The following is a 22,039-nucleotide window of genomic DNA, read 5'->3' as shown; positions in this document are numbered from 1 at the left end:
AACACAGGTAGAACAGACCTAAAGAGCAGCAAATTCTAAGTTCAGAGGTCTCTGTTGCCCAGCACATTACGTTACCCTGCTGCCTCTAGAGTGCAGCAAGAGGACAGCTGCCTGCAGCTGAGCTCTGGGGAAGGGAATGTGACATTCCAACTTTCCAGCATGCCCTGCACCCCTGGCACTCTTTTCTAAAAGCCAGGCAATGAACCCCAGTGCACCAGTCAGTTTGTCTACCTAGTCCTGGCTTTCTTCTAAGCCATCAGAGAAGACAAAGTAACAGAAATTAGAAAGATCTGAAAGTGCTACATCAAAACACAGAGGGATGCAATCCTCCCACACACATATAGGGGAAAACACAGTGAGAAAAATGAGGAAGTATGGAATTTATGGCTGGCTTTTTCCTCAGGCTGGATGTTTCCAGCTACTTCCACTGCTGTAAGGCTGATCAGAAAAGCTTTCCCAAAAGGCCACTGCCTTCCTAGGAGGCAGCTAGGGATTAAAGATGCTAAAGCCAAATCCTGGCTCAGGAGTTGAAGATAAAATTCAGAGCTACTCTTAAGTTCCCTGCCCTCCCTGCTCCACAGCCAGTTCATTATTGTCACCACAAACACAAATAAAACCAAGTGGTGGCAGTGCCACCTCTGCAGCAGAATCAGTGCTGACCTTGAGCAGCTGCCACTGAGCCCATCCACGAGCCAGGGACCATGAGCAGCACTCAGGGGGTGGCAGCCAGCACTGCCACACAGCTGCTCAGGCAACACACAATCTTCTCATTCTTTTAATCAAAATTACTAAAAGTGTAATGGGTTCTGGTTTTAGTTGTCACTGAACACAGACAAGGTGGATTAGCTCAGCAATGCTGTGAGACATTGGGTGTGCTCTGGATTTGAGTGAGCCCACACTGGCTCTCTGCCTCTGCTCTCAGTAACTTCTCATTTAATGCAAAACCCCAAGTTTATTTTTTCATAGCTTATGCATTCATAGTCAGTTCAGACAGGGATCATATCATTAACATCTATTACCAAAAATTTGTAACCACCCAAAAGGCACACAAATGACAGCGTCATTAGAAACATCCTGATCTTAAACAGATGCCTACCAAAAAAAAACCCCAAACAATTCTGTTACAGTGATTCTTAGTCATCACTGTAGCACAGCCTATAATACTGTGCCGTGAAGAAACTGTGGGCAGAGGACACTCAAAATTAGCTTCCACAATTTACGGCAGCACTGATGTTCAAAACAATAATGGCAACAGGAATAAATAAAGTAGGAGTTAGGTTAAATGCAATGAGGGCTTATTAATTTATAATGTAGCCAAATTAATCTACCATCAGTATCTAAAGGAAAACTACAGAAATCCAGTGCTCTTGGGGAGTTTTTAAAGGGAAATGAGAAATTTGGTTTAGTCTTCACTGCCACTTAAATCTTTGAACAATGTGGGATTTCAGGGTCACACTCCAGATCTCCTGTTTTAAACAGCAAAACTGAAAATAACCTCCTACTTTACCAGCATGTGCTTTTTGTTCTCTGATGCACCAAGCTGAAGACTTAATATGGGAGTGTTGTCTGCAGGCAGGAAAACAACATCTGGCATTTTTCCGAGGATGCTGTCTGAAGTGACTCCTCACTGCAAACTGCACAGGAAATCTGCTGCCAGAGCTGGGGACGCCCCAGCCACCAGCCAAGCCTTCCCATCACACTGCTACTTACCTGAGATTCAGACTCCTACTCTAAACTGCTGAACTACTCTATCAGGTGTCCCAGCAGGGGACAGGTGCCTCCCCCTGGTTTGTATTGTACGTGTGCTTCACAACAGCTTCTCCTTGGAGCACAACCAGAGCTGGAGAACTCAGCCATTGTGTGCAACACCTGAAGTGATGCTGCTGTACAAACACCACTGAGCCTTGAAGTGACAGCCTCTGAGTAAAAAAAAGACATTCTTGCAAAGAGACAGTACTTAGGGGTGATTTTTAAAAGGGAAAGCTAATAAAGATTAAAGTATGAAGGCATCTACAGAGCAGAGCCCCAGAGCCAAAGCTAAACCAGACAGGTCACTTCTGCCACTGAGTGAATGAGACCATGCAGAAGGAGTCCCAGTGGCATGACATCATGATGATGTGATGTCACACAGGAAATCAAAATTTAATCAAAACGGGGAGGAATTGCAGTTCTTGGGTTGGTCAAAACAACCACATTTCAGCACAGCTTAAAACATGTGGAACATGTCAGCACTTCCTAGAAATCCACTATAGTTATTCACATCACACCTTCCTTATTCAAAATTTCTACCCAATTTTTCTACATAAGCTCCAGGGAGCACTTACTCCAACAGCAAGTCAGACTGTCACCTCAGTTATTCAAAAGTATTAAGTTATAAACCTTAAAATGTTTACTAAATTATTAAAACATATTTATCAACAGGTTTGCCTTAGATATCAGATAAAACAAAACACAGTATCTAGCTTTTCACCTGCTCAGTGAAATACCTTTCAGCTTTATATACACAATAAAATGACAGCATCAGAGAAACAGATGATGTAAATTTAGGAGAACCATACATCATCAAAAGAACAGGAAAAGTCATGGTTAAGGAGAAACTGAAATCAAGTAAAGGAGAGACAGAAATTTTGCACAGCACACCAGTTTCCCCACACTCTTAATCAGTCATGGCCAAGCAGCTGCAAAGCACCTGACACATTTATGTGGAGGGAGCTGCAGAGCCCAGGGGATTTGGCAGACATTAAAGCTCACCTAGAAGTGCTCCCCAGTCTGAGCAGTGCCAGGATCTCCCTGGGCACTCAGGGCAGGCTGGGGGCTCTCCCTGCTGCTCTGTGAGCTGGGCTGAGCACAGGTGAGGTGGGAGAGGAAAGCTGGCACTGGAGCAGCTCTGACAGAGGCAGAGGGAGCCCTGCACACACCAGGCAGCCCCGGGCTGGCAGCTTGGGCAGCTCAAGCTGGGAGGTCAAGAGCCACTGCTGGAGTCTGTACAATAACACAAAGCAAGGCAGGGACCACAGGGCAGGGACAACAGCCCATGTGCTCCCTGCATCCTCCATCCTGGCCAAAAATGGGCCCACCTGACAGCAAAACCAACCCATTTCTGCTCCAACTAGAAGAGACAAATGGGTTTGCTGCAGTTACATACACAGAGCAATCCCTGAAAACCTGCAACAGCTAAAACCAGGAGTTTTTTTTAAACATTTTTTATTTTCTGGTCTCTCCAAGAAAAGATTGTTATGGAAGGTCTTTGAGCAACAAAGAACGGGCAGGTATCAAAAATGGATCATTAAATTTTGTGTGTAACATGCACATTAAACCAAGGCCAGCCCATTCCAGGCTCTCTCCCTCTGGCAGCCTGTTATTTCTGAGACCCACTGTTAACTCCAGTCCTTCCATGCACTGGTACCTCCCCTTCCCTGATCAAGACTCAAACTCTCTCCTCCAGACAAAGTATTCACTGTAAATCTCTTTATCCTGTGCCCAAAATCATACTGATAGCATGAACGAGCAAACATAAATTCATGCCACTTTGTATAATTTTTAAGGGTTTCTTGTACTTGGGTAGATACAATCTTGTTTCTATTCTAACACAATATTCTATTTCAGTTCTTAAAACCTGATAGGAAACCCACAAAAAAATACAGAATGCACATTAAATCTCTTATCTGCTGCAACTCTGAACTAATGTTACTGCAAACTTTGTGCTATTTTCATGACAGGACAAATGGTTTCAATTAAATGGTTTAATTTATATAAAGTCTGCAAAGGCTTTGTCATTCTGCAGGGGCGAGTGTGGTTAGAGGAGAAAGTGGTAAATTAGTAAAGGCTAACATTGGTTTTCCAATGTTATTCTATCTAGCATAATTATCGTGTCCACACTGATGAGAAGAGCTTTAGTCTAAGCTCAGTCTACTTTTCAAATACTTAAATATGTACTTTTCAAAACCAGTTAAATAAACAATGAAAAATTTCAGCAAACATTAATTATCAGTATAGTTTCCTACAGAGGACTGTCAAAATTATCTTTTTAGGCTAACAACAATTTATAAAACTGATTATTGTGTTAAAAATCAGGCTAATGAACAGCCACATATGAAGTCTTATTGACCAATATAAGGGAATAACAATACAGAGAAGTTTAAATAAATTTCAAGTTAAAAGAATCTTGCTACAAGTTCCTGGTTTACAGTTGATTAGTTATTGAAAGACACAGGAAAACAAGTCATAAATATCGCTCTGTATTAGTATATCTGCAGCAGAGTTAAAGCTATGCCTTTGCAGTTTACAGATATATTTATTTTAATTTCCCAAATCACCCTTCCTCAAGATGAATTAATGCTAGGTTCACTTTCTATTAACTTCCACTTGCTTTCCTGAAGCAAACTTTAGGCAATGGAGAAAGAAAATCATCCCACAAATCTGGGGACCCTCGTAACTTTGTATTTGTAGCGTGGAAATGATTCAGCCTGTTGGCAGAGAAGGTATTTTATGACCAAGTCAGCACAGGCAGCCCTCACCTGCAAAAGCATCCACAGCCTGCAAACACACAGGAGTGCCTTGTGAATCTCCTTGGCTTGTGATGAATAAGAAAACAAAACCAAACCACTGCTGAAAGCGAGTGCTGGCAGAAGCGTATCCCCAGCACTGCAGTGACAATAATAATCAGACTTCAGAATTAACAACCACCCATCAAAACTGGGAAGATACAAATGTGTGTGAAGGGTATGACACAGTGTGGGTGACTTATTAGAAAAAAAAAATAAACCAAAAATACCCTACTCATATATAAAGTGGCAGTGGTAGAAAAGGCAAATTCCTGCTGTTGGGGAAGGGAGCCACCTGTGGGCATGTACACTGCCCTGTATTTAATCTGTAAATCACTCTCTGCACTTCTTTGGCACCTGCAGCAGGTGAAAACTGCTGAGCCCTGTAACTCTTGTGAGGAAGCATCAGAAACATCTAGAATATATTCACTCAACATGACAGTATGCTATAGCAACTCTAAAAACAATCCACAAAGACTTTCAACATTCACAGCAAACTGCACGAGACCTGCTTAAAGCAGAAAAGTTTGTTAGATACTTTTACAAGTCTCTACCTTTCCCTTGATGTGGTTTTCCACCAATACTCAAACTTCTCCCTGAGATATTTCATGAAATACTTGAAAGTCATTGTTAGAGTTTCCAAGTCCCGAATACCCACAGAGCAGTTGCATCATTAATTCAATCCACCCCAAAAGTGGGTTTAGACACCATCAAGACCTTCCCTGCAATCCCAGCTCCATTCCTCAGCAACACCAGCCCACTGCCAGCAGCTAATTACCAAACCCATCATAGATGAGGCTCCTCAAAGGACTACAGCCACTTAAAGGCATTTAAAAGCTGCTGTGAAACTTTTAATGCAAGACACGTTTGGCAAAGGCCAGTTGCAGACTGAAGCCCAGAACTTCTCAGTCTGACAGAGCTGCCAGGAAACACATCCTGAGGGAAGGATCCGAGTCACACTCAGTGTTTCAATCCATGAAAAGCACTATCAACATGCTGAGGTTCCTCCATTTCTATCTCCCAGCAGATCAGGAGAAAACAAGCAAGCTCATCTCTTGCAGAAACAGGTTTTCCACTGACTTTTTCTGAAAGGATTGTGATGGTTTTTTTTTGTAGATTCAAAACGCAAATGCACTGGTTGCAACCTGAATTCAGGAACCTGTTCTCTGAGCAGTGATTACACACTTGCTCCCTCCAGCTGAAAAGCATACCTGCTTTTAGTTTCTGATTGCATATCTTCTAATAATTAGTTTTATCAAAGGAACTGAATTGATGGCACAAGCTATTTTTACAAAAGCAGACAAACAGGACATAAGGTATTCCAGGTAAAAGATGAATAGAGGCAAGAATGTTTTTTGACTAAGAAACCTCATGACTTAAAGTTTACTCAAGCAATTTTTCTTTAGGCTTGCACACAGTATTTATGCAGATAACAAAACATGCACATCAACTGCTATAAGAAATGAAGACTTTCTTTACAATAATTCAAAATATTTCCCTAACAGAGAATTTTTTTCCACAAAATAATTTATGAAATAATACCACTAATATTTTATCAAGCTATCAGCCTAAAATATTCAAAAATCAAAGGAATGTGTAATATTAATCTCTAGAATGCTGGGAAAGAGATGAGTTTCTGAATGGTATTAAGAGCAGAGCATTCAAAAGACTTTCTGAAACCTCTCAACTGTCAAGTTCATGTTCAACCCTCATCTCTATACTCATCCTCATTTTTCTTTTGCCAGTTCCTCCCACATTTCCTTCCTCACAGCTTCTTCCTCTCCATCAAATCAGGCATCATCCCTGCTTGTGAAATCAAACCAGCTGCAGTTCCTGCAGGAAGGAGCTCTGAAGATGGACAGCCTGTCACCTTCAATCACTCATGAGCACCTACAGGCTCCTCTCTGACCCAGCTGCAGAGCAGCTCCGTGTGTGCCACCACCTCACCCTGCTGTAGACAGAATCTCAATATTTCTACCATAAAAGCCAGTCCTGATAAAGAAATGCTGTAACTCAAGCCAAGGACTGCCTCACTACCAAGAAGATAGGTGGTCTAACCTAACTCCTGCCATTAGCATAAGCCGCTAATTAGCAGAGGAACAGCAGAGCAGATGTGTATTTACTACAGCACCCATTAGCCCAGAACTCCAGAGAGGTTTCTCCAGTTCCCAGGCTAATGGGACCTTGGGCTATACATCCTATCCAAGGCTTTAGGCACCTCTGTGGATCCCTTCAGTGGGAGTTGGACTCCAAATGCTCTGAAAATCCAGGTCCAAACTGGTGAACTTTGGGAACCAAGTGCTGAATTGGATGTGAGAGGGAGAATGAGCTGTCCCTGTGCTGCCTCTGGTTCCTCCTGCTGCCTGCAGCACTCGGGCTGACAGGACAACTGCTGCTAGCGTGAGAAAAAAGGAGAAGCAGCACTTCATTTCAGCCCCTTTTTGTTTTTTCTTTTTGGTCAAAGAAAGATTAGCAAGCAGAGAAAGAAAACTCTCCAGCAAACTGCCTTAAGTAGAATGCTCGTGTGAAATCACACCAACAGACGTCATCCTTTTCACATCCTCTCAAAAGTGTTTCCCCCAGGAAACTAAATCAATAATCTTAAGGAATAGCAACTGCACACACAAAGCAGGCTGCTTTAAATATAACATGAAAAAGCATGAAAAAAAAGGAGTGTGCTGGTCATATTGTTTTTAAGATTATGTGTTTTAATTACACCCCTTCACTCTCCTCCTTGCTTTGTAATTGAATTTTCTTTTATCTTTAGAAGGCTAACTTTATTCATAAGAGGCTGTGGATGGCAGAGTTCAATCCTTTCACTGTAGAGTCCTGAGATCTCCCACTGCTTTCCAAGATTTTATTCACATTTTGTTTTAAAAGGGTTCCAGCTCAGATTAGCAAATGGGTTTTTAATGGAAATGCATGCATATCTAGAGGAGGTGCCTTATAAGGATAATATACAAAAAATTCCCTTTTTACCTGAAGGCAACCCAGAAATATCAATGTCCAAGTTCCATCACAAATCTCTTAGAAGAAGTCTGCTCAACCAGCAGATATTTACAGGACACACAGTTCTATGGGAAATTACAGATCTGGGTACCATAACATATTTTTCATTCTACCTGTGAGATCCAACAAATCTCACAAAGACCAGCTGGCTTGAATACACTGCCATTGTGTCAGCAATACCTGCTCCTGGCTGCCTGATGCCCTGACACAACTTCTGGTGTGTGAAAAGAAAATCCCTCTCCAGCTATCAGTACTGACCGAGCAGAACCCAGCCACTATTTCAGTTCCACTGCCAGCACATCTCTTAACATTATGTCCAAGCAGAAATAACAAGAGCCTAAAAGCACAGAAATATGGTTCCTTCTCACAGCCTGGATTACTTCATACACTTTAGGTGCTAAAGAGTACCCAAACCTTTCAAGTGAAGTAAGTGAAGTTTCATAACAGGCTGAGAAAACATCTCAGAGTAACAAGGCTTTAAATGTGGCACTTGAACTGCAGAAAACTGAGAAAAACATACACACTTGGCTGGCTATAATGCCAGTATAGGTCTTCCTGGATTGATTAATCCCAAGAGACTTCAGGCATCAACATAAATAATCATCATAAGTCCCCTCATACGATCTTGGAACATCTTCAACCAAACATGATCTTCAAACCCTCTGACAGAGCCAGACAGGCACCTACTTCCACTGCAGCTCCTGAGCTGTGCCTGCACCATCCATGCACTGGCCATGCTGTTTTCACTTGCTAAAGCTCCCTTTGAGTCACCTACCACTCCTTGCACAGGCAAACTGTGATGGCAGAACACAGCTTTCCCCCAGATCTTCCCCCCCAATAGAATTACTGTATTACGAGCTGTGCTAAACCATGGAATTCTCTCTCTCTAGGCAATGCCACAAAAATATGGCCTTGCCTTTTTTATTGCTCATTAACTGATGTGCTCCCTTCTCATTACTCCCTTTGAAAAGTACTGAAAGCTTAAAAAGGAAGGGAAAAAAAAAAGAACAAAAAAAGAAAGACAACAGCTTTCAACTACACATTTTGAATCACAAAAACATTAACAGGCCTACAGGCCCAAGAAGAGTTAATGCACAGGGTTTTAGTCAAGAGCTCACAGTAAGGGATGATGCTCTTATTACCCCAACATCAGGAATGGTAAAATTACAAGAAAATCTGTTCTCATTTTAAGATTTTTTTTTCCTTCATGTCTGTTCATACAGAGAGAAAAACAAGACTTGAGCCTAAGGGCTCAAAAGGCAGTGCAACTGAAAAAGATTTCTCTATTTTTAGGAGTACAATTTCAAAGCTTGATCCTGACAACACTGGAACATTTACACTGTCATAAAAAGTGTTTTCAAATTCATACTTTTTTTCCCCCCCACTGAATTATTTTTGCAGCCCTTTCCCTGCAAAGTTCAACATGTATTTTTTCAGACATCACCGTGCTGTCACATGCAACCTTGTTTCATTAATACATACAAAAGAGAGATAATACTCTTCTATTCAAGTTCCACTTCAACTTTTGAATCATTAGTTGTGATCATTAAAACAGAATTTTAATACTGTAGCAGGATGTAAAAAAACCCAGCGCCTCAGAAAAACCAAAGGACACCTTTGTCCTGAAAACGCTGCCTTATGAAGTTATTTCATCAAGTCTCCTGCATTTTCTTCCCCCATGTCAGTATTCTGCATCTAAGTGTAGCCCATGGAAGTTCTTTAGAGCTAAACCCACTAGAAATACCTGTATATGTTATAATCACATGCTTCTGCTGTGACATTCAATTTTAAATAAACTCTTGATTAAATGGAAAAGAAAACCGTTCGTCTGGTTGTGTTTAAAAACCACATCTCTGCTGACAGCCCAAGTCTGTTTTGATTTGCTCCCTATAGAAATGGAGCTGCTGGAACACATGAAGTGGCAAGTGCAGCCCTGGATGTAAATTACACCATCTCCACTGAAGTGCTGCCCTCAGCAGCAACCGGAAATTGCTCAGCCCAGCACTGCCACAATCGCTCCAGGAGCAACAGGGATGTAAAAAAATGAATTATCAGATCTCTATGCAAAGCAAGAGCATCAACTGAGTGAAGAACTGGCCTGGAAAAATACTCCCTAAAAGCTTTCCAAAGCTGAGGTCAACATCTCTGCAACATCTTAACTTTAATTCTTGGTAAGGTACTTTGTTAGCCTTTATGGTTATAAAAAGGGTCGTCTAAACACAAAAGATTAAAAGGTCCTTCCCTGATATGAGGGCTGGGCACACCCAGAAGAAGTGAATGGACACAAAATGAACAGAAAACTGCTGAGGTACAGACAAAGAGTGAATGGATTTTTCTAAAGGGCAACAGAAAAACACTCATTAAAAGCAAAATGAAATCACTTTTCTTAGTTCAACAATCTCCAACATACTTATTACCTTATAGCAAAGTAAATCACATGGTACAGAAACCCTTTGGATTGTGGCACATTCCCATCCAATAGGGACTAATGTAAGGTGCATTTTCTCCTGTGCCCATCTCACAGGTGTGGCCACAAGGCACCGTGGAGCCACCACAAGGAGACTGATTTAATCTCGTTCTTCCAGACCAGGGATGTGCATTTTGTCCTTTTCCAAACTGAAGCACCCACTGATCTATTCACACCACAGCATGTAGGCCTGGTGTCTGGGAATACATATCTGAATTAACAGCATTTCAAAAATTCACAACCTGGGAACTTCAGGATAATATTTTTTAAATGTTGAAAATATCAGTGTTAAATTCTATAGCATATGCTGCACAGCAGATCTAGTTAAAGATCACTAAATGGTAGCACTTCATTAAATGAAGGTGATTTATCAACCAATTTGTCAAGAAGTAAGAGTTTTAGAAAGCAGATAAAACAATCTGGGCATTAAGGCCAAACCCAAACCCAAGCGATCACCTCAGATCAGAGGGTGCTCTCATCCAAGGAGACTTGAAATATTGTGGAGCATCTTCTGGTACATCTCATACTTAACAGGCTGATTATAAAGACATGAAATAATGATAGAAAGAAAAAGCATTTGTTCACAATACCAGGAGGACTAATGTCTGTGCAGTGTCCTGCTTTTCAAGGGAAGCACACAAACATTAAATGAGTGCAAAGTTTTAGGACAATACAGAACCATTCAAGAGATGAAAAATAAATGCTGTTTGCTAAGAACAGCAGAAGAATAATAGCAGATGAAATTAAAGGCAAGATAATAAGACATAGAAAAAGAAATAACCTCACCTATACAATGTGATCTAAATTAGCTACTGCAACTCGGAATTTTGAAGCTGTTACAACTAATTCTCTAGGAACATCAATTTCATACTCATTAAGAGCCCCAAGGAACGGATAAAAAAACAACAAACATTGTACTACAACTCTAGAAATCCAGAGCCACTTGAGACAGCCTGTAGTGCTGGTGTCAAAGAGCCATGGAAACACTAAAAGATGCACAAAAAGAGGTAAGAAAGAGCACCGGAGGCTTGAAATACTTCTATTCTAATAGGGATGGATGTATAACTCAGTTTTATAGCAAAGGTAAGAAACACCCACAATCAGGAAGAGCCCTGCACACACAAGCTCCAGATGGGCTCCAGCATCTTCAGTACAACACACGAGGTTCCTTCTTTGAGCTGAATAGAGCAACTATGGGAGAGCACAAGGGCTGTGCAAATTCAGAACTAGGATCAAAAAGATGTATGAGGAAAGATTATTCCCTATTTCTCCCACCACAAGGAGCAGAAAGCACAGACTGAGCACCTTTTGACATGGCACAGAATAAAGTGCAGACCCATAACCAGGTGTGGCTTCAGAGCAGGGAACAGCTCCAGCCCCCGGCTCCTGGGTCGGCACAGAGCGTGCTGAGCTCCACCTCACTGACCCTCATCCTCATCTCAAGAGATTGCAGAGGTGAGACACAGGGCTGGGGGTCTGATCTGACACACTATGGCAATTTTCATGACCATGCCAATATCAGCTAGACTTGAAGCCACTCTTGCCCCAGCAATGCAAGGAAATTTCTCAGCCACGCCCGAGAGCCACCGCAGGGGATTTTTGTTTCAAATCTCACTGCTAAGGTAGAGACTCAGAAAGGTTAACTTTACACACTGAAATGGATTTTGCCATGCTGTTTGTCAGATGCATTAAGGCAAGGCAGATAATGAAGAAATCATACACCATTAGTCCTTGAAACCCAAAAAACACTGCTTCATTCAGAGACTGATCCAGCCTGACCACTGCAACCACTGTGACCCAGCTTCTAAACCTGTACCTCTTCAGAAGCAACAATGCTGCCATTTTTCTATAAAGATGCCTTCAATAATTGAGAGAAAGTTATTTTTTTCTGCAATATTATCTACATCCACATTTGCATGTAAGAATGATCACAACTAACAAAGTGTATTTTGATGTCATTACCTACATCACAGCACAAAAGGAAAAGCATTTATATAAATTGCCTTAAATAAAAGCATACTAAACTATGCAATACTACTATTTCTCAATAACCTAAAAATAGTTCCCAGTAAATGCAACCACTGTTTTGAAACAAAATATAAAGGCAAAAGATTAAATCTGACTATAGAAATAAAAACTTAGATTTACTATGAAAAGATAATTTCAGCACTTCTTATTGGATAATCATAAGAATTATAATTTTTGTCAAGTTGCTTTTAGATGGAAATCGAACTTCAGTTAGAAATAAAAGTACACTTTAATAGGATAATGAGTATTCTTACCTTAAAAGCATATACAGAGAAGGCAGAAACAAAAAACCCCAATATTCTGGTATTCATTAAGTAAGAACATAGAATGAAACCAAGGAGAGTTCAAACCATAGAGTTTCAAAATTTGTGGCTTTTATTGTCACCTTGCCCTTCCAGCTGTTACTCTGCTGACTTTTTTCTTTGTATGAAGACCAGAAGAAGAAACAACTGTCCTTGATTCTTCAGTTTCCAATCATTATCTCTTTCTTACATAAGATGAACCAGTAAAAAAATCAAAACCAGACAAAGCAGCTGTTGGACACACTCTCTCTACACTTGCAGTGAGGCTAGAATTATCTAGAACTGGCTTATTATCAAAACAAACTAGACTCATGTGCTTCAACCAAACCACTTCCCTAAATACACTGCTTTTCATTAAGGGGAGTGACAAAATATATGCTTAAATTTGCTAAGAAATAAGTTCAAAATGTAAGATTTGCCCACAAGAAAAAAGGAGAATACAAAATTAAGCTCCTTCTCCCTCCCCAAAATCTATTTTAAAAGTTTAACAAATAACTTATGATATAAAATACTCACATGAAAAAGAAGAATTTTGCTCACGGCCACTGGACTAAAAAGACTCACAGCTAAATTGATTGGATTTTGTTATGCAAAAAGAGGAGAAAAACCTCCCCCTGGAAGAGGGGAAGATTTCCCTGTGCTCGTGCCCATGGTCACATCCATTTAAAAGGAGTTGATTAGCTCGGTTCAATTGGCCAATTAGTGCTGGATCTGTAACACTTGTGACTGATCCTGGGCTTGCATTATTTCTTAGGGCCATTAGTTTAACCCTCATGGTAACACTTTAAAGAGCAATGAGCAGAGTTAATCCTGGAAGGAATCACTGCCTCCCTCAATAATTTCTTTTTTAGGCTGTGCATTCTGTGAGTTTTGCTGGCCCAACTGCAAGGAAGCATCTCCATGTTCTCCCCCTGCCTGTGTGCTTGGCATTCCCTACCGGGACGTTTCTTTAGGAACCTAATGACAGGCCCTGTAATTTACTTAAAAACACCATTTCAACAATTCAGTGCTTAACACATTAATGGGGGCATGCTTAGAACGTGACATTAGGGAAAAATAAACACTAATATTTACATATATGTGAGGGAAAGCCTGTAGCACATACCCCTGTCAGGCTTCACTAGCATTTTTCCATACTGCTGTGAAACATGTCAGCTTTTTCAGCACCAGGTCCTCATTCAAAGTTATTGGGCACTAAAGCCAGTGTTGGCCTCCTTTCAAAAGTTGCTTTGACACCAAAGATACTCTCAAAAAACCACAATGGTTTCAGACAAAGCTTTACAGTATAATGGAGTTTCACAGTCCTTAGATTTAAAATTTTTTAAATTTTTTTTTATAATCTCAAGACAAATAAGTTTCTTTTTTTAAACCAGAGGCCACAGCTCCCTGTGCAGAGAGCAAAGTGCATGCTTGAGCTGCAAACGTGCACATTACTACAGCTCCCAAGGAGGTGGGGAATCCTAAAGGGATTTCATTCAGCCAGGCAACAAAAAGAAAAAATACACCATATAATAAAAAAATAAATTGTACAATTGTATGTATTTTCCCAGGTCAAGATAAAAGATAAGAAATGCCAGAGCATCACCTGCTCCAGCACAGAGAGGTGAGACACCCACAGAGCCATTTGTAATAAATGTGCACCCAGCAGCAGAGGGGAAGTGCCTTCACTTCCTGACTTGATTGGTTTCTTCTGGAAACAATGACAAATCTGAAGGTGCTATTTATGGCTTTCTGTCACCCATTGCCAGAAGAAAGAGTGACTGAAGCCTCTCAATACATCAAGACAGAGTTCGTCTTCTCCAATCCACTTGATATCTACCTCAGGATCACTGCTGCAGTCCCTCACATCCTTGGAAAGGATTAAGTGACAAACAGCAAAACCTTGCAGGGTTCCCCACCACCACCATTATTTTCAACCAATGACCCAGTTCTGCAAGACAGAGCACCTCTTGAGATATGCTGAGAGCCCTCAACTCCAATCAGCCAAAATGGAAGAGGAGGTCACTCAGCCCTGCATCATTTACTCTCAGAGAAAAATATAATCCAAGATGCATCTCTTCTCTCACTGATCAGTACTCTCAGAGAATCTCAAAGCTGGTTTAATAGCTGCATCGTTTTTAGATAACATCACATTCCACTAATCTCCTTCCCAACTCATCTGTTTGAAGAAAGAGATCATTTCTGTAGTGAACAGAAGTGTTCTCAAGTGTAACAGCAAATAAACCAGTGTAAATGAAGTGCCACAGCAATATAAACAATGACCTTGAACACCAGCAAACTGCTGCTCAGGATGACTCTAGGGACAATAATCACATTTTAAATGTCCATATAATCTGAACAAATTGCTGAGATTACCTTTGTAGTTACAACTCACCTGCACTGTAGGTAAAAGCATCTGCAACCTGTCCATGTGCCATATCCCAATGGGTAGAAAAACCAAAAAAAAAAAAAATATGGCTCCCACCAACTTTAAGTGAAGGGAAATCTCTTACTTGTGCATTATTTACCACAAGTAATCCATGCAGCAAAAACCTTGTGTCACTTAAGGATGCTCTGTCTTATAAAAAAACCACACTTAAAGAGCAGAAATCCCAGTACCAGAGTGAGGAATTGCAGAAGAGATGGTTGTGCTACTGCAAACCTCACTGAAGCCCTTCCTGCTTCAGGCTTTAACATTATTGCTTACCTGCTTATCCCAGCAACCAGACTCACGAGATCAACATGGAATACCTGCATGTGTGCAGTTTTTTGGCTCTCCTCTCAGGACTCTTCCCCAAACCAAGTCAACAAAACATGACTGAGGGTCTGGGGTTTCTGTGACACCAAGATCCAACAGGTGTTGTACTAGGATGATTATTTTCACAGGGAAAATAAAGCTGAACATCACTGTCTCCATGAAAAGACAAATGAAGACATCCCAGACAATTCACAAGATGTAAAGAAAGGGAACAAGAGGAGGGGCAGACAGGTGAACAAAGAGACCTTGGCACCTGGGCTGTGTAGGGCCCAGGCCGCCTTTTTATGCACAGCTGACCACTCCTCATGTTAGCATTCAGAAACACATAACCATGAAAATGATTATATGCAGGTGCTTTTATTAAGAGCTCTGGGTGTCAGGGGTATTCAACCCAAATCTGACTCCGACCATACGTTCGGGATGAACATGTTTTTATATTCTATTATTATATAACTTTCATGTTAATTATTAAACTTATATTGTTCTATTGTATACATAGATTCCAGCCAAGCATGGCTCCTCGTGGCTCCCCCTTAAATTTCTAACATAGGTTCTCATGATTCTTCTTATGATTACACAATAATTATATTTAATTACTAAACAATCATCACATCTAACAATTATATCATTTATCATACTGCTTACGCAGGTGCAATGATCTGGCAAAACACAAAGCCTAACAATTTCAGAGTCTATCTTTAATGTTCTCCAGGGCCCACTATCACTCACTGGTGTCTGTGGGTGACAATCCAACAATCCCAAGCCAAACAAAGCAGAAAAGTACCCTGAAGACTTATGGCTTTCCACCTTCAAAGGTTGTTAAAGCATTCCCCTACCATTCAGGAGCCACCATGCAGCTTTGCATTAGTTAAAATTCACTAATTTCCCAGAGATGTGGAGAGTCACCTGGAGAGTCCCAACTGATAGGCACAATATCTTGTTCCAGCCTAAGTTCACACCCTCCTTTCTCACAGGGGAACATTTAAACTATTCAAACATGTAATTCCCCTAAGAGATGTCCTATTAAGGATGCAGAGAAAAATTCATGCTGTAATGCTTTAATTCTACAGACCAGCCTTTACTAGGAACACTTAAAAAACCACAATCTCACCCATAAATAGGGGCAAAACAATGATGATAATTGTTACTATGATGATGATGATGATTATTATTAGTATTATTACTATTGCTACTATTATTATCTTATGAACACCACCAATCCACAAAGATTGTGAGCAAAGTCTGGGAAAAAGGAGGAAAAATCAACACAGAAAACGTGTGTCTCACATGCATGAAATTCAACTTAAAAAAATGTATTTATATTCTGTACCCTGGGAACCAAAACTATTTTAAAATCAAAAGAGCATTAATTAGCATCTCAATGCTTCTTTCATAGGTTTTATCAATATAAAGAAAGTGGAAAGAATTATGGATTAAAGCCACAAAAATCTATCATTACAATAAAATATCATTGCACTGATGTCATGGCTTTAAAAATCATAAGATGCTAATATAAATTTAAGACAAAAATTTACTCTCATTTTTTACTTTTTCTGAACTTCAAGAATGCAAACTGCTAAATGTCACATTCAGGACATTTTCAGGATATCACATACTGACAGAATGCTTGCCTTCAGCACCATCTCAACAAGCATTTGAGTCAAAACAACAACAAAAAAATCAACTCCTTCCCTTTTATTCTATTTCTTTACTTTTCAAGTAAGAAAGTATTCCTGAGAGGGAGAATCCCCACGACCTTAAAATCTTTCAATAACAGCCACTTCAAGTTTAAACACTTAAAACTTGACAGTCACTCTCCAAAAGCAGAAGGAAAGGAGCACAAAGTCCAGTCCACTACCAGCAGCAACACTGATGCTCCAAGAGACCAAAACAAAGATGACACATGAAATCTGCTAATCATCAAGCAAGATTAGTCAGATGAACAACACAAAAGAAAGCTGTTATAGGTCCAGAAAACATTTGTAACTTGCACAGGCTACACTGTTTCAAGTCAATGACCAATCTATACAACAAAGAATTGCACACTTAAAAAGTCAAGAAACCAAATCCCAAGACAATTCTGTAGCATTAATGCTGCCGTGTCATTATAGGAACAATGAATGTAATGCAAGCCCTATGGTTTTAGACACTGGAAGCTCTCTCCCCAAAATGCCCCTTGCTAAGCACCTCCAGGTTTAATTTTCCCATGCCCCTAAAGGACACTGTAGTGGATTTAACATGAATCATTTCACCGTCAGCATCTTCGTGTAATTAAGATGCCACGTGCCTCAAGTGCATCACTTGTAGGACAATTACTTGAGCCAGCACCAAATGACTGTATTGATGTCTGCATCACTGCATGATGATCATGCCACAGCCAAACTTCACAACTGGAAGCACAGCAATGATGTTAAGGTGAATTCCAAGCACGGTGGATTCAAAAGGCAACCACGACAGAAAGGTTGTGGTCTACAGTTGTCACTGGTCTGCCATGAAATGACAAAAAATCCTCTGGAAAGTGGTACCAAAACATACCATGGCACATGTTGTTTTTGTAGTACTCATTAACATCTTCCCCATGAGGCAGTGAAAGGGCTCCCAGAATATAAAGATCACACCTTGCAAACTCTATCAGTCATTAACATGTCAGCTTTCACTTAATCCACCTTTTCCACACAGCAGCAATTGCTCAGGAGATTTGCCAGTTTACGAATCAGATAAGATAACTCAATACTGGTAAATTAATAGTACAGGGGGAAAAAACAGCAAAGGAAAGCCCATAAAGATCAATAACTACAGAGATGTGCCACTGTTTCCCTGCTGTGTCCCATGAGGAGGAGCGTGTCAGCTCTAACAGGAGAGGATCCTGAGGTGTCCCAGGGTAAGTGCCCGCCACAGACACACCAAACAATGGCAAAGCCATTCTCCCAGCACACCCATGCCATCTCCTGACTTTGAGTCATTGAAAAAGGCAGTGGGAGCAGCTTTATTTGGTTGTCCATCTTGTCCATAAGCATCTTCCCAACACAGGTTCTGGGAAGAACCAGATTTCATTCTCATCCCTCAATCACGGCAACAAATTCACAAACCAAATGCAAAAGAGGAAGTGGCTGAATCGAAGGCAGGAAGGCCACCAAGTGTTCTCCCTAGAGATGATCTTTTAGATAGACAGATACTTTTAAACTTATTTTTTTAATTGTAAAATCCATGTCAGTACCACCTACCAGACAAGAAACCTAGGCTTTCAGTTAATTGATCTATTTTTATCTTCTCATTGATTCACTTAGTCCTAACAGTTGGCTATTTTGAAACAGTCATCACAGACCACAGCCAGGATGAGATGCTGTAGATGCTACAAGTTACGCCCCACTCCTGAAGGAGCAAGACTTCTTGCCATTAACAACTTTTCCTCTTACAAATCAGACCTTTCTGACCAGTTCACACATATGGCAAACCTTACGTAGGTTGCAACAATGGTATTTCTGAAGTTACAAGGTGGACTCTCATTTTCTCCAGAGTGAGTTTTGGTGGTGCACCTCATACTCTGCCTCACAGAACTGTTTGCTATGGTAACTGTTTGCCTGGGCTACTGACAGCAGCCAGCTCCCATGAAGGAAGGAAGGTGCAGCAAAGAAGCAGCAAGTTAGGCCTTTTCTTCTGCTGCAAAACATCTTCCACCAGAATTCTGCTGTCAGAGTGGGTGAAACTGACAGACACGAGGGTTACCATGTACAACCTTTTTATAATGGCAACAAGTTTCTCCAAAGTAGATGTAATTGTTTCGCTAAAGCACACATGTGACTGTGAAACAGACATCACTGGCCTATTTCTCAATAAATAAGGGCCTTGCAGAACTGCAACGGAGAACGTAGTTACAAATTCACCATTAACTGCCCGCGCTGTTTTTCTTCTCCTTTCATTATTTCCACTGTGTAGGGGGTGGGGGGGGGGGGGGGGCTGGTAGCAAGTTTGCAAAAGCCACAGACGGAAAACTTGCTCAGTCCTTCCGATGCGGGCATTCCGCCCCGCCGCTTCCAGCGGGCGCTGCCCGGGCGGGAGCCCTCCCGCAGCCGCTGCCCCGGCGCCGCTCCCTCCCCAGCCCGAAGTTGGCGTCCCGGGGCATCCCCGGCGGCCGCCCGGGCAGTGTCACCGGCGCCCGATTTACGACTTCAGGTGCAGGAGCGGCGGGCAGCGCAGACCGACTCCCCGAGAGACAAAGGCTGTGTGTCGCTCGCCGGAGCGCCGCCGGGCGCGGAGCCGCCGGAGGTGCGGAGCGGCGGCGGCGGGCGCGGCGCGCACACAATGCCCGGCCCCGCGGCAGCGCAGGCCCCGCAGCGCGGGCGGCGGCGCTGCGGGAGAGCCGGCGGCGCGGCCGCGGAGGCGGCGCCCGCCCCTCTCCCCCCACACCCACCCACCCAGCCCGACCGGGAGGCGAGAGCCGCTCGCTGACGGGCCACTTGACGGGGACCGACGCCAGCCGCTGCCCCGGGCGGGACGCGCGCCGCGCCGAGCGGAGCGCGGCCGCGCCCGGCGGGGGTGCGGAGCGGAGCGGCGCGGGGTTTAAAGGTCCCCTTCCACCGCCATTTTGAGGGGGAGGGGGGCGAGCGAGAGGCGCTCGGTGGGCTCGGCCCCCCGCGGGCGCGGGCAGGGACCGGCCCCGCCGGGGCGGCGGCGCGGCGCGCACAAAGTTCCCGCGGGGGCCGGGCGCGTCCTCGGGCGGGCGCGGGGCCGGCCGGGAGGGCAACTTCGGCCGAGCGCGCCGCGGGACGCCGCGGGCCCCTGGCGGGAGCGCGCAGAGTTGCGCGCGGGCAGTTGCGCGGCGGCGCCCGGCCAGCCCCGCGCATCGCTCCTCGGCGCGGCCGAAGGCGCGTCCCCCCCGCGCTGCCGCTGCCGCCTCCCCGCCGCGCTCCGCCTGCCTCTTCCCTCCTCCTCCTCCTCCTCCTGCCTCGCCGCCTTTTTCCCGCATCCAAACTTCGTGAGCCCGGAAAAACCCTCCGGGCCCCGCGCCCCGCCGGCAAAACGTCCCCAACAGCTGCGCCCGGGGCCGCTCCGCCCGCGCGCGGGCGCCGCCGCCGCCCGCCTCACCTGCGGGGAGTTTTTCCAGCCCTGCGCTGCTGCCGGGGCTCGGGCTCCCCGGCGCTCCGCTCACTGCCTCATTCCAATATGGCACGGCCCGCCAGAGCGCATGCGCCCGCCGCCCGCCCGCCTGCCTCCCCCCTCCCGCCCCTCCGCCCTCCCCTCCCCTCACGGCTTTTCGGGCGCTCCGGCTCCCTCCTGCCGCGGGCGCGCCGAGCCCGCCGCCGCCGCCTCCGCCCGCCCGGCCCCGCGGGGCCCGGCCCCGACCCCGCCCCCGCCGCGCTGTCCCGGGCTGCTGCCCCCGGACACCTGCTCCCGCCGCGCCGGGGGCAGCGCGGGCTCGGCCGCCGGTAACGGGACGCGCCGCCGCCGCGACTCTCCCGGGGCGGGGCGGGCGTCCACGCCCTGCCCGGGCGCCGCGGGAAGGGACACGGCCCGGCGGGCGAGCGGGCGGTCGGTGCCTGCCGCGGGATGCGCGGTCCCGGCTCCATCCCCCCCGCCCCGGCGAGGATTTAGTCCCCTTCCCCTCGGAGAGAGCCGGCCCCGTCGGTCGGGGCGCGGGGACCGGCGGCGCCCCCCCCTCCCCAGCCCCCGCGGGGCCGCGCAGCCGGCGGGGCCGCGCCAGCGCCGCAGTTGGCGAGGAGCGGGCGGGCGGCACCGGCCGTGTCGTTCCCCCCACCCAGGGCGGAGACCGGCGCCCCGCGCACTCGCCGCCGCTGCCCGCGGCGCAGCGAAGCGAAAGAAAAAGGAAGCGGGTTGTGCAACACCGCGCTCCTGCCCGTGCGGCGGGGACGGAGGGGCGGAAAGGGAGAGCCCCCCGCCCCGATCCGCACAGCCGGCCCGCACCGAGGCCGTGGCCGACAACGAGCCCGCCGGTCGGCGGGGAACAGCGGGAGCAGAGCGCGAAAAGCCTTTGCGCTCCCCGGGAGCGCATCCGCCCGCCGGCGGCGGCGGCCGGAGACGGCGGCGGGAGCGCTGCGGCCGCGCTCCGGTCCGCTCGCCGCCGGGGGGGACGCGCTCCCGGGCCGCGGGCTCTCGGCCGGCTCGCCCAGCCCGCGGGCACCGGGGCTTATCCGTGCGTACGTGCTCTCGCGTCGTGCCGGACACCAGTTGCTACCGACCCGAAATGAGTGTTCGAGGCGAAGAGCGGGCGGATCGAGTGAGCTGTATGGTTTGTCTCTGGAGCAAAGAAGTGCCAACAAATAACCAGAGCGGCAGTGCCGGAACAGCGGGCAGGAAGAACGAATGGAACCATGAAGTTGCTCATTACGCATCCAGCGGGCAGATCGCTCACACCGCTCTGCGCGCCGCGGCACCGCCGAGACGCGCCGGGCTCCCATTGCTCCTGAGCGATGCGCTGCGATGCCAAGCAGGACGGAGCCGGCCACGCAGCTCCTCTCGCAGGAGAGATGCTGCTCTCCACGAGGATAAGAAAGCTCCGTTTCCCACTGGCTTGAACTAAAAAAGCGACGACGTTTCCCGTGACGCTCGGGAGCGAGCACAGCGCGCCCGCCGCCCGGGACAACGGGGCCCGCGCCCGGCGGGAGCCGCCCCGGGGCTCGCAGCGGCCGCGGCGCTGCCCAAGGCCGGCCCCCGCGGGGCTGGAGCGCTTCTTGCCCGCGGTTCCGTTTCCCGGAGCGCCGGCCCGCCCGCTCCCGCTGCCGTTCCCGCCGAGGGGCGGGCGAGGCCCGGGCCCTCCACTAGAGGGGGGTCTCGCCATGCCGATCCGCAGGGCCCCGCCGAGCGCTCCCGGCCCGGCACCGCGCAATTAACTATTCAAACGAAAGCGCTGCCGCACCGCCTAATTCAGTCCCAGCAGACACCGCCTGCATAACCGAGCGCCGCTCCAGGCAGCCCCGGGCCAGCCCGGCCCGGC

General features: G+C 45.7%; 1 protein-coding gene across 1 annotated transcript in view; it reads right to left on the bottom strand.

Annotated features, from left to right (window-relative positions):
* The window catches only part of SFMBT1 (Scm like with four mbt domains 1), a 73,350-nt gene extending 53,076 nt beyond the window's left edge, over positions 1 to 20,274 (bottom strand). The window contains exon 1 of the mRNA XM_054640294.2: positions 20,173 to 20,274. The gene's annotated coding sequence lies outside the window, so the exon portion shown is untranslated. The remainder of the gene's footprint in view (positions 1 to 20,172) is intronic.
* Positions 20,275 to 22,039: the final 1,765 nt, after the last annotated feature.

This window comes from Agelaius phoeniceus, chromosome 11 (genome assembly GCF_051311805.1).
Source record: "Agelaius phoeniceus isolate bAgePho1 chromosome 11, bAgePho1.hap1, whole genome shotgun sequence".
In the NCBI taxonomy this organism is placed as follows: Eukaryota; Metazoa; Chordata; class Aves; order Passeriformes; family Icteridae; genus Agelaius; species Agelaius phoeniceus.
Note: the sequence above shows the minus strand (reverse complement) of the source record. Positions and strands in the feature narration are given on the sequence as shown.